The sequence below is a fragment of the Grus americana genome, chromosome 2 (genome assembly GCF_028858705.1).
Source record: "Grus americana isolate bGruAme1 chromosome 2, bGruAme1.mat, whole genome shotgun sequence".
NCBI lineage: Eukaryota > Metazoa > Chordata > Aves > Gruiformes > Gruidae > Grus > Grus americana.
Window position 1 is genome coordinate 168,628,306 of NC_072853.1, and position 12,878 is coordinate 168,641,183.

A 12,878-nucleotide genomic window follows, 5' to 3' on the forward strand; every position below is an offset into this window, starting at 1 on the left:
GCAGAGACACATACAACAGATTTAATAATATCTGCGTCCTTCAGCTTTAGAGTCAACAATCACATTCACAAACAGATCAACTATTCTGCCTTCAAGCTTATTATTTGTCACTAACGTGTAATTATTACCAAAGAAAACAGAAGACACAGGATATTGCTGCTATTGCAATAGCAAGCCAGTTAAGCTCTTTTTAAAACTGAAAAAGCCCATCTCTTCTGATGTGAGGAGGGCAAAAGTTAAAAATAAAAAGGAGTCCATGAATCCTCCAAAATGTATCTGAAAGGATAATCAAGAATTTCACTAGTTCTTATAAGGAAAAAAACAAACAAACAAAAAACTTAAAGCAATTTTAACACAGGCAGCTCTGTCCAGCCAATACCGCTTTTATCATAATTGTATTGCTACATTGAATATTTTTGAGCTATGATTTATTTGTCTTTCTCAAATGAAGGAAGAGTTAATCAAGCTACAACAGCACCTTGTATATCAAACACCAGTAAAACACACACTACCAGATGGAATAATCAAGCCCTAGCACAGAGGAAATAAGCTTTGCAGTTATAAAGCTCCAGCACAGTCCTGCCTCTTCAGTTTACAAAAAGAAGCTACAGCAGCGTCACAGACAGAGCCCTGCATAAGGAGGCACCAAGCAAGGCTTGCTATTCCACCCGCTGAAACACTGAGAAAGTACTTAGATGTCTATTATATTATTCAAGAAGCCTTTCAGATACTCTGCTGAAATTGTAAGCTGGGAAGAACACAGTTCACCGAATATAGGATTCCAGCTTTAAAAAAAAAAAAAAACAAACAACACCCCCACACAAAAGACACCCACACTTTTTTAAAAGCTAAAATAAATTAGTTTATTTGTTAAATCCATATTTGTTCCCCAGTCAGGAGAAAGAAATGAGAGGGAACAACCAACTAAGAGTTATCAAGAAAAACCTAAAAAAAAAACCCCAAACCCCAACATCTAAATTCAGGTTTAACATGTTCACATGCACTTAATGCATCTCTCTAACAGAAGCAGAGTTTACAACAAAGCATACTACCTACAGCACAATACACTTAGAAATAGCTTTTGGCAGTAGCGCAGCATCTTCAGAACCAAAAACTTCACTGTCTTGAGTTTAAACTTACTAGCAGCAATCTTATATCACGCTGTAGTAAACACGTGTTTAATACTTAAAACTACAACCGTTCTTTCTCAACCAAGTTTGCTCATCTTGAAAGCGGGCCCGATCTGTATAAATAGATCGCTGTTTGAATCTGCCGATGACTGGGCAACGCAACCATATAGGCCTCGAGTCTGCTGCATCCACTCCGCTCGCCACACCCATCGCACCAAGCTGCGAGCGAGCAACTCTGCAAATACTTATCCCTTCTGCGTTACCGAATTACCGCACGGATATCCCCTGCTGCAACAACAATCCTTATAAAGCAGGGAAGGAGACTGGCCGAGCAGAAAGATAGCACGGAAGGATGGGGGGAAATCGCGTTACAAAAAGTTTCGAGGGGTCCCACCAAGAAGTATTGATTCACAGAGTCGCCCTCGACCAAAAAACCGCGTTTCCTAGGAGCCTGGGGAGAGGCAGCTCCAGCAGAACTCTGTGCAAAGCACAGCTGCACAAGCAGCAGCCCTCCCCGGATCACCTCAGCCTCCCCTCCCTCCACGTAACAAAGACTCTCCCCGGCAGCTCCCACTTCCTCCGGGATGACCCAGACGCAAACTTCGCCAGGCAGATGCTCTCCTGATGCTCCGGGCCCTTCCTCCCCCCGCCCCGCAGCTCCCCTGTCACCGACCGCGCCGCAGCCCGGCCCGCCCTCGCTCCCGCGCCGCCGGCTGCCAACCGCCGCAGCCCGGCTCCCCGCGGCCCGGCCGCCCCTCCCGCGCCCCTCACAAAAGACCCGCGGACGCTGCTGTTGTTCCTACCGCCCCCCGCCAGCCGGCCCGCCCGGCCGCCCGCGCCCCTTCCCGCCCCGCCGGACCGCAGGCCGCCCGCGCCCCCTCACAAGGGCGAGGCCGGAGCCCCCGCGCCCGGGCCGGGCCGCCCCTCCATCGCTTCAGAGAGCGCCGCGCCCGCTCCCCGCTCGGAGCGGGGGGTCCCCACAACCAGGCCCCAACCCGCGCCCCGCAGCGGCAGCCCCCTCCCGTCGGCCCTTACCAGAGGCGGAGGGGGGCGCGGGGGGCTGCCGCCGGGACGGAGCCGCCTGGTGAGTGTCACTCTCCCCTGCGGGCCCGGCCGGGGGAGGAGGGAACAGAGGCACCACTAGCCTCACGCCGAGCGTACTACCCTGCTAGCGCCGCGGGCGGGCTCTCGGCCGCTCCGCCAATAGCGCCGCGCCGCGCCCGCCGTCCGCCAATCCCCGCGAGCGCGGGCGGCACAGGGCCGGGCGGGCGGCGGGAGGGGCTGAGGCGGTGCTGCAGTGACAGGGCAGCGGGTTAGGGTGCGGCGCGGAGGGGCCATGGTGGTGGGTGGGGTGGGGCGGGGCCGGGCTGCAGGGAGAGGGGCCGCAGGGGCGGGCTGAGGGAAACGGGCATGGCCGGGGGCAACGCGGCGGAGCGGGAGGGCTGTGGGGCGACGGGGGTGAGGGGAAGAGCCCGAGGAGGAGCAGAGAGGGGAGGTGGCCGAGAGGGAGAGCTCTGGGGGAGTTTGGGCTGAGGGGGATAGGGGCCTTGGGGAGACATGGCTGAGGAGAGGGGGAGCTGAGGGGATGTGGCTGAGGAGACATGGCTGAGGGGAAACGAGAGGGGGCTGAGGAGACATAGCTGAGGGGAAGCGGAGAGGGGGCTGAGGGGATGTGGCCAGGGGGGAAGGCAGCCGAGGGGAAGCGGTGAGGGGAGATGGAGGCTGGGGGAAGCGGTGAGGGGAGATGGCGGTGAGGGCACTTGGAGATGACAGGGCAGGGCCCAAGGAGATATGGCGAGGGAAGGTGGGGCTGTCGGGCACTGATGGGGCCTGAGCTCGGCTGGGGAGGCCCTGGGTGCTGGTGGGGTGTCTGCAGCAGTGCTTTGGAGGTGGTGCGGTCCCTGGGGGGAAGAGCAGGTCCCCTCCCCAGGCAGAGGGAGCAACCCCAGCACTATCATGTGTACAGCTGGCACACAGTGATGAACAGCCACAGCAAGCAGCACATTTTGGTTCCTGCCAGCTAAGCTTTGTCATCTCACCTTTGGGGACCAAAATAGTTGTTCTCAGAGACAAAGTTTGAGGGTGGGTGGTGGCTGACAGGGGAGGAAGGAGATCCCATGGGGCGGGGAGGGTGAGGTGGGGTAGGAAAGGACTACACTTGGCAGGGAAGGGGACGTCCTCCTGGGAACAAGTGCATGCCTATCTTGGACATGAGGACTCGTTGGTGTTGTGACGTAGCTGGAAGGAGGTTTGCTGTAAAACACAGAGTGCAGGGACAGATGGAGAGTTCACCCACCCCTCTGGGTGGCTGAATGACAGGTACCATTGGTGCTTTTGCTTCAATTCTACTGTGGCCCTTCTGGTCCAGAAATGCAACCTTCTTGGCGTGCAGAAGGATAGGAGAAGGACAAGAGAACAAGATGTAGGGATGAAATGTAAATAGCAGGATGGTCAGTGATGAAAGAACATGCTTTTTTACAGCAGGCATAGTTGTAGAATCCCAGAGTGGTTTGGGTAGGCAGGGACCTCCCAGCCCACCCAGTGCCACCCCTGCCATGGGCAGGGACACCCTCCACTAGCCCAGCTTGCCCAAAGCCCCATCCAACCTGGCCTTGAACCCTGCCAGGGAGCCAGGGGCAGCCACAGCTTCTCTGGGCACCCTGGGCCAGGGCCTCAGCACCCTCACAGGGAAGGATTTCTGCCTCACATCCCATCTCCATCTCCCCTCCTGCAGCTTCAGGCCATTCCCCTTGGCCTGGCACTCCCTGCCCTTGGCACCAGCCCCTCTCCAGCTTTCCTGGAGCCCCTGCAGGGACTGGAAGGGGCTCTAAGGTCTCCCCGCAGCCTTCTCTTCTCCAGGCTGAACCAGCCCAACTCTCTCAGCCTGAGGTCTCCAGAGCAGAGGTGCTCCAGCCCTCGCAGCATCTCCGTGGCCTCCTCTGGACTCGCCCCAACAGCTCCGTGTCCTTCTTGTGCTGGGGACCCCCGAGCTGGACGCAGCACTGCAGGGGGGTCTCCCCAGAGCGGAGCAGAGGGGCAGAATCCCCTCCCTCGACCTGCTGCTCACGCTGCTGGACACGCAGCCCAGGACACGGGTGGCTTTCTGGGCTGCCAGCGCACATTGCCGGCTCATGTGGAGCTTCTCGTCCCCCAACACCCCCAAGTCCTTCTCCTCAGGGCTGCTCTCCATCCATTCTCCACCCAGCCTGGAGTTGTGCTTGGGATTGCCCTGACCCACGTGCAGGACCTTGACCCTGGCCTTGTTGAACTCCATGTGGTTCGCACGGTCCCACCTCTCCAGCCTGTCCAGGTCCCTCTGGATGGCATCCCTTCCCTCCAGCGTGTCGACCCACCTCACAGCTTTGTGTCATCAGCAAACTTGCTGAGGGTGCACTCGATCCCGCTGTCCATGTCACCAATAAAGATGTTAAACAGCGCCAGTCCCAAACCCAACCCTGAGGAACACCACTTGTCACTGGTCTCCACTTGGACATCAAGCCGTTGGCCGTGATCCTTTGCGACCGACCAGCCAATTCCTTATCCACCAAGTGGTCCATTCATCAAATCCATGTGTCTCCAATTTAGAGACAAGGACGTTGTGTGGGACAGTGTCAAATGCTTTGCACAGGTCCAGGCAGATGACGTCAGTTGCTCTTCCCTTATCCACCAACGCTGTAACCCCACCGTAGGCGGTCACCATGCCCTTAGTGAAGCCATGTAGTGCACATGGCTGAAACTCCCTCAGACAAGAGAAAGGTGGGACCATCCAGTACGGGTACCGTGACAACAGCCGTGCAGGAGGAACATTCAGCCTTATTCTTCATGGTTTAAACCATTACAACCTGTTATGTGAGTTAATCCATGAGGGAGGGAGATCATCCCCTGTTGCTGGCAGCAAGGTTCCTGCATGTGCCCAAGGACTAGATGTGTCATTCATCTGACTGGAGGGAGCTACAGAGCTCCTAAATCTCATGAAAGTATGGGACACATTGGCCTGCCAGATGAGAAAATCAAAGTGTGGTGACTAAATTAAAACAAAAATAGGTGTGTCTCCTGTGTCTGGTCACTTGAGGGAGGGAACACCCTTCGTATCAGGCTGTGGAAGGGGGCACACCCCATCCAGGTAGAGTTAAGGTTGTAGCTTCTGCCCGTCTCCCTCCTCCCAAAGCTGAGAGTGTGGGTACGTTTCCAGGGCCAGAGCTTGTAAGGGGAAGACAGGGGGGGAAATCCTGTGTCCTGATGAAAGGCATATCTATAACAACTGCTTGTACCATGTGCTATTTTTAAGCTCCAAGATAAAATAGCATCCTAATGGCTTTCTTTGGGAGGATCGGGCGCCGGTTTGAATTTCAGGGCTGTCCCAGCCTGCCCTGGGCTTCAGATCACCGTAGACTTAAAGATCCCTCTCTCTCCTTACTAAATCCACCTCTCTTCTCCTCTGGAGCCTTTCTGCTAGGTGCTGTCTGAGATGGGGTAGACCCTGCTTTCTAGTGCAGGACAGCAATTCCTGCGTCTCTGGAACAGACATTGTAGTACAAGAAGAATTGTTGTATTATATAATACAAGAATTGCCCCATCCCTGGCAGTGTTCAAGGCCAGGTTGGATGGGGCTTTGGGCAAGCTGGGCTAGTGGAGGGTGTCCCTGCCCATGGCAGGGGTGGCACTGGGTGGGCTGTCAGGTTCCTTTCCAAATGAGTCTGTGATTCTCTGAAGTAGTGGGTTATATCAGTGCAATGTTAGGCTGTATGTCTGACCACTGGGCTGACCTGCTTTTGGCTTCAAAAAGAACTTCTGGTTGTTCACCGAGCCCTGAATTTATTCCCCCCAAAGAGAAACTTAAGAGTCCAAAGCCTAACCTTCACTGCACAGTGGTCACAGAGGAGCAAACCATTGGTGTTTTAAGGAGACAGAAGTGTCCAGACCCCTCTGTCAAGCGATGGCTTTGGTAACTCACCCTAGTCCCAGCCAGGCACACCTAACTATCATCAATCAGAGCAGGTCGTAGCCTTTTAATGCCATAGGTGTGTCCATTATAAACTATACGTTGCAGCAGACAACTGTCCACCATAATCCAAACATCCGTATTTCATTGCACAAGGGGTTTCCTACTTTACAAAACCCGAATTGCTAAGCCCTGGGAGGTGGGCTAGCATCAGCCCTAAAGCTGTGGGGGTTCCTTCCACTGAAACAAAGTAAATCTGTCTCTACAGCACGTAGCACGCCAGTCCGGGCAGCTGTCTCCTATCACTGCTCTTCCATGGACGTTGCTAGCTGAGAACAGATTCTTCTGGTAGTCTCATCCCCATCCACAGCTTCTTTTTTGTAATCTGTGGCATGCTCCTTGCACATCTTAAGCTGCTATGGGTTTTTATCCTATTACGCATAGCTTCTCAGTACACTAAGAACTGGGCTTCCTGATTTTCTTAGAACCTGTCTTGTTTCAGCTGAAGCCAGTTGCATTTTTATCATTGGCATTGGAAGGAGCAGGATGGAGGAGAGTGTTTCATAGCTCAGCTTACATCTGAAGGCTGAATAATTTGTTCCTGATGAGAAGGAAAGAAGGAAAGGTGATATATAATATGAGCTGCACCTCTATCCTCCACACAGGTGAATTCCTGTGACTCTTCAGAAATCATCAACGTAAAGGCAGGATGAAATCCCAACTGGGCTTGCTGCTAGGTGAACAACTGGCTGACACGTTCTCTTAGCTGCTACTGTGCTTACATGCCTAGCTTGCCCAAAAACTGATGGTGCTTTGTTATTCTACTCAAGTTTAGCATGGCTTTTGTGGGGCACTGTTTAATACGAAACTTCCTTGGTTTAGTTTAAAATCTGAAGTCTGCTCTTTGCTTTATGGCAGCAACTTTAGGACAGATTCCATTTGTTGCCTCCCCACATACTTGCCCTATGCAAAAATTCAGAGCATCTCATTTATCTTTATGCCTCAAAAGAATATAACCTACTTCTCCACTTGCTTTTCCAGCTGCCTTTCCAGACTCCCTGAGTCCTCTCTCAGCTACGTTTGGCCTGAAAGAGAGGGCAGCATGATCCACTCTCCTCGGTTGTATGGGAGACAAAAGCTATGAGATGCTACAGGTGTGTCTGTCCTTGTAATAGCAAGGGGATTGTTCTTTTTTTTTGGGGGGGAGGCAGAAGGAGAGAAGGTGTGTAGGCAACGGCTCTGCCCTTTCATCAAGCCAGACGGTGAAAGTGGATGGGGGAAAGGGAAGGGGACCAGCTCATCTCCCTAACAAGCCGCTCCTGGCCAGGCCCATTAGCCCAGCAGGGCAGGTAAAGCAAGCCAGCAGTTAGGCTGCTCTAAGTGTAGGCCTGACTTACATCATGTGAGTCACTTGTGAGCGCTGAGGGAGCTGGAAAGGGAGAGCTCATTTCTGGCAAATGCTCATTCATCGCCACTTTGATGGGAGCCAGCGCAAATTAAGGACGCTCGGTAATGTGGCTCTGCTGATTCCAGGGCACTGGCAGCAAACGTCTTGGAGAGAAACAGTAATGAACCACGCAGCTTTCTTGCCCATTTATCTAGAGTTTGTCATTCTCTTAAAGCACATGACGTGATAGCCAAAGGTGAACGCTCAACATGAGAAGCGCCTGTGGGGCAGGGCTGCTGGGGTTTCTCCTGGCTCTGCAGGGATACTGCTTTAAGAGCTGCTGGTTGCTGAGGGGTTCACTGTCATTCCTCTGATCTCTCACTCATTTCAGACTTGCAGCAGAGCCTTTGGAGGGGGCATTTCCAAAAATGAGTGCTCGTCAGTGGCAGTTAGTAATGAACCTGTGGCCTCTATAAAGAAAAAACAACATGGAACCAGATCTATAACGTTTGAGTGGAGCAGAGAATTGCCTCAACACTTAGAGCAGCACCCAACAGACTCATCTTCAGGAAGTTTAGGTTCCTGAATGCTTTTGAAAGTGAATGCCTGTAAGCATCTCGGAGAATTGGAGTACTCTTACAAAACTAGCCTGCAACTTTCACTCCCATGCCGCAGTCTTCATTCCCCGTCCACTTCCTTATCATGAATTAGGCGTGCAAGTAGAAGCTAACTAGTCAGAGTCAGGCAGGACGCTGCTCCGGCCACAACAAAAGCATTGTGGGTCACTGGCAGATATTCACCAGCCAGCCAGGGCTGTTATGCTCATCAAAGCTGACTCCAGCACAATGGAAGGCATGGAATTTTGGCCAGGGATCCCTGCCATCCCAGAGACCTGTCAAGTCTCTCTGACGGGTCATGGGATTTGCCTTGCAGCTGGCACACCCCGTGATCTCCTGATCTGGGATCTGTCCACCAGCTGTAACCTGGTGTGCGGGTCCGCAGAGGAAGAGGAGGGTGGCTGCGATGCTGCACTGAGCCTGGGGGAGCGAGTCCCACTGGCGAGGGCTCTGCAGTCCCAGGATCACCGGCAGAAAGCACGGCTCTAGCTGCTGTCCTGCACCATAGGTCCTACCGCGAGTGACCTGGGGTGCGGGACGCTTCCCACACACAGCACGTAACCCAGACGTTGGGCTTTCGCATGCAGGAGGAGAACCTGCAGAAGCTTGCCATGGTGTAGTAGCTGATATTTGCATCGTTCTTTATCTAAGCAGAGCCTGGGAAGTGCAGGGCCTTCGGGAGGGCTTAACCCTGCTCCTCCATGCTGGGGAGGGCTTTCAGCATCAGGTTGGCAGAGCTGATCTCTTCTCTAGCCTGGGCCTTCGTAAACCAAGCCCAATTATTCTGAGGCAGAAAAATTGAGTCTGTGCTGTAATGACAGAATGAAATGTCCCCAGGAGTTTGCGTGTAGCCTTGAGTTACCTTTTATAAATAGGTTAACAGCTGGAGGGCCCGTGTTCGTTTAAAGGGAAAAGACATACAGTACATGCCCTATATGATACGCTCTGTCCTAAGCAATTCTGCCATTCTGTTGATTTATATCTGGAGATTAAAGGATTTGCCTTTCAATCAAATTATTCTCCTCAAACTACCAAGTGGGGGAGAGAGGGGATTTTGATCACGTTCCCCACTCCATGCAGCTATCCCTGGTGAAAGCCACAGACGTTTTCTCCCTTGCTGTGCGAAACACACAGCTCACAAATTACTCCTGATCACTTTGATGGTGATTTGCTATTTCTGTCCTGCTCCTGGTGCACAGGACACTCGGGGGACAAGAGCGGGTGAGAGGTCTCTGGGCCCCGAGGAGCTTCCAGCCCGAACTAGATGGAGCACGTAACCAGGACTGACAAAAGCTGTGTGATGAGACAGAAGACGACTGTTCTGGGGAAAAGCAATCTGCAAAGAGCCCGGCTCTGTTAGGCCCTCCAGGTCTGCAAGAAGTTTCCTGCAAGTGAGATCCCTCACCAACAAGGAGAGTGTCTCAGGGGTCAGGGACGGGTTTGTTTTAATTTTAGCGTTCTCTTCCTTCCTCATATGATCAGGTACGAGGTAAGGCGCAGCGAGCAGCAGAGGGGAAAGTTCCGATCACTCATCTAGAGGCTGGAAGGAGCAGGTCTGAGGGTGGTGGGATGAAGGGCACGGGTATCTAGGGGATCGCCGTGCCTGTTATGAGACATGTTGTCATTGTTCGGACAAAATGAGGGAATTGTGAAAAGCAACCAAACTTTCCATCTTTTTAGTGTAGTGCCTTGTCTCTGATGGTAGCTGGTGCCACACGTGCTGTAACAGGCACAGCCGGACCAAAATGGGGGTGATCTCCTCGCGCTGAATCTCATCCTGCGCTCTGCTTGCTGGATGGGTTGAAGCTCTGGGACAGGAGGTTCAATACACTTTCCGTACCACTCATTATCACCTTTGCAGGCATTCCTGGGACCCAGTGGTCCACTCTCTCTCTGAGTCCTAATAAGCCAGTGGCAAGACTTTCTTGTGGCAACAAGTTACACGGCGTAATGGTACATGTGCAAATTAATGGTTTGGAATGTGTGGCTTTCCAGTTCTTTGGGTTTGTGTAACATCAAAAACAAAATGGAAGGTTCCTGCTGTACTTTCTCTTGGCCATTCAGTATTTTCTCTGGTTCCATCACAGAACTTCTGACTTGAATTTTCTTCTGAGATGGTCAATCTCTCAATGTCTCACCATGTGCTCTGCTCTCTTCCACGGCTGCCCTCCCTGCTTGTGGTGAACTTTCTTGAATTCTCCAACTTCCTTGCTGTGGTGGGATGAGGCAGGACTATGAGTGTTGTCTTTGTAAAGACTAACCATTTGCAAACATTTCTTACATCACTCATCTGTGTTCCAATACTTTAATTATACTTCATCTTTTGAATCTCTAACCTCTTGTTCCTTTTGCTCGTAGACTAGGCAGAAGTCAGGACAGGGCTATGTACAGTGATGCCCAAGTTCCCTTTCTGAGATGACTCAGTCACTTCAGAAACCTGACTCCCATGAAATTCCCCTTGGTTCCTCAGAACGGCTGAGAGTGCTTTGGCTGAAGAATTCCCAGGGCATTTTCTGTTGTTTATTTTCAGTTTGGGCAGCTAGGCCATTTGCATGAACCCTATGAAAGCCACGCGGGATGGAAAGATCGTATGCGTGGTGCTCATCCACAGCTGCGCAGCCACTGCTGGTCCCATTTTGCACACTCATCAGTTCAGACATGCAAATAAAGGGTGTGTAGCTTTCATTTATATGCTTCAGCTTTAACTATGAGCCGCACATGAAAATCGCATGAAAAACATCTTTTTAGGCTAGAAGCAAGCCTTCTGCGTGGATTAAAGGCAGTGTCACATTAGCAGCAAGGCAGAGCTCAGCCCTTCTTGATCAAAAGCTTCTTTCCCCTGCAGCTTGAGCCAACGGAGGCAGCAGTATAGTCCCTACGCCAAACACAAATCATTCAGCTATAGTACAGCAGAAGGCAGAGATCTTCGTGTGCGTATCGCCCAGCTCACTGCAGCATCAAGTGGGAGCCTCATGAGAAGTCTTTGACCAGCCAGAGACGGCCCGTGGTCCCTGCAAGCCCCTCAGCACTGGCCAGGCATGCTGGACTGAACTGGCTGCCCAGCACCTGAGCGGGTAGTTCCGTCGTTTGCCTTCACCAGCTAACGAAGCCCGGCCAGCTTAGCAGACGTGGAGCATCGGGCTGTGGAAGATGGACCTTCCAAACATTTCAAATGTGTTACCTCACTGAGACGAGTTTTTCAGGCTTGCAACTGGGGAGGTTTTCTGACTCTGCTCCCAAACCCTGGCTGCCAAACCGGAGTGGAGGATACGAACCAGAGAAAAGCAGCTAACCCCTGAGACTGGGGTTAGAGAGGTGATCTCCGAGGAATCATCTCACATCCAAAATCGTAATAGGAAAAAAAAGGAAAGTACTGACTGGGGCGAGGGCGTAACTGCTAGAAACTGGCCCAAAGGAGAAAAGTGAAAGTGCATCACTGCGCTGCGTGACATGGCTGCAGCAGAGACTTCCTTGGGTTAGAGATAAAACAGAGGGTGGATGACATTAGAATTAAAAATTGCCTGAAAATGCTGAAGGATGAAACTCAATCTGTCATATAAAAATTTAATTACCATGTTGTTAAACCCGAGCTTTCTGGAAGAGACAAAGTAAACAGGGTTTCTAGAAGAGTACTTCTTCCCTTGGGACTCCACAACAGACCTGGAGACCTGATTGCGAAATTTCGTCGTTGCCAGTAGGGGGGAAAAAAATCCAGACAATATCCAAAGCTTATGCTTAAAGGGCACAAACTGCAATATTTTTTCTACATATCTTTCTGCTCTCGCTTTAAAAAGAAACGAGAGCTGGGGGAACTGACAGCAGCTCTCATTATTATGGGTGAGAATTCCCATTTAAACTCTTATTCATCTTCCAAAAATGAGAGACTTGGGGGGGAGGGAGGGGAATGCACTCCAGTTGCTTGGCATAGAAATACAACTTGTTCATACAAAGCATGGAAAATAATGATAATCCGATGAAAAAAATCTTGGCAGACAGTGAAATTCAGAAAAGGAAGAAGGGGAGAGAAAAGACAGAAGACTGTAGAAGTCTGAACAATTGCAGAAGTCAAACTCAGCGAGAAGGCTGAGAGACAGCACCCACACCCCCCGCAACGGCATTTCACGAGAGTCATTGGGTAAAACACTCTTTAGGGGGGGGGCAGGCAGGTATTTGGGGCCCAGCAAAAGAGGGCTGCTGGGGACTGATTTGAAGTATTATTCTGGCATTTAATTTTTGCAGTCAAGAGGAATTTTTGCAGTGAAGAGGAATTCTGCAATCATAGAAAATAGCGTAGCAGTTGACAGGCAGAAATTAAGGAATATTTAGGCATACCTCTGTGAATCGAACGTGATTGGAAGCATTCACCAGACAAGGCTCCAGGCAACCAAATAGCCCAACTCAACTATCTTCAAGTTTTTGATAAGCTGGATGAATCACTATTAGTGTGAAGTGGTATCTCTATTAAAGACTGCCTTTTAAGGGGAAGAAAACAGACTCTGGAGGAATCAAAGCCCCCCTCATCTAAACTACTCCCAAATGATTTGATTTGAAGAAGGTTTGCAGCAGCTGGGAAAATTATGGGCATGAAATGCCACAAAATAAGTGATAAAGAAATAAGTGATAAAGACTTCTGTAAATAGAAGTCTTCAGTACCAGCATCGGTCAATAGACAGAGAATCGTACAGATAGAGCGAGCTTGGGAAAAATGGTCTTAGAAGAAAAAGATTACGAGAGAGCCATGAAGACACAAGATCAGAAAGCTGTGTCACAATTAACTCGTTTAAGCGTATAGTTGAATATGT

The 12,878-nt window shown here is 51.2% G+C and overlaps 1 protein-coding gene across 24 annotated transcripts in view; it reads right to left on the reverse strand.

Annotated features, from left to right (window-relative positions):
• Window positions 1–2,298, reverse strand: part of MAP4 (microtubule associated protein 4) — a 165,532-nt gene extending 163,234 nt beyond the window's left edge. For 13 of the 24 annotated variants that reach the window (XM_054818332.1, XM_054818337.1, XM_054818330.1 and 10 more), the window contains exon 1: window positions 2,166–2,298. The gene's annotated coding sequence lies outside the window, so the exon portion shown is untranslated. The remainder of the gene's footprint in view (window positions 1–2,165) is intronic. The other 11 variants (XM_054818335.1, XM_054818329.1, XM_054818336.1 and 8 more) reach the window with 6 other exon arrangements.
• Window positions 2,299–12,878: the final 10,580 nt, after the last annotated feature.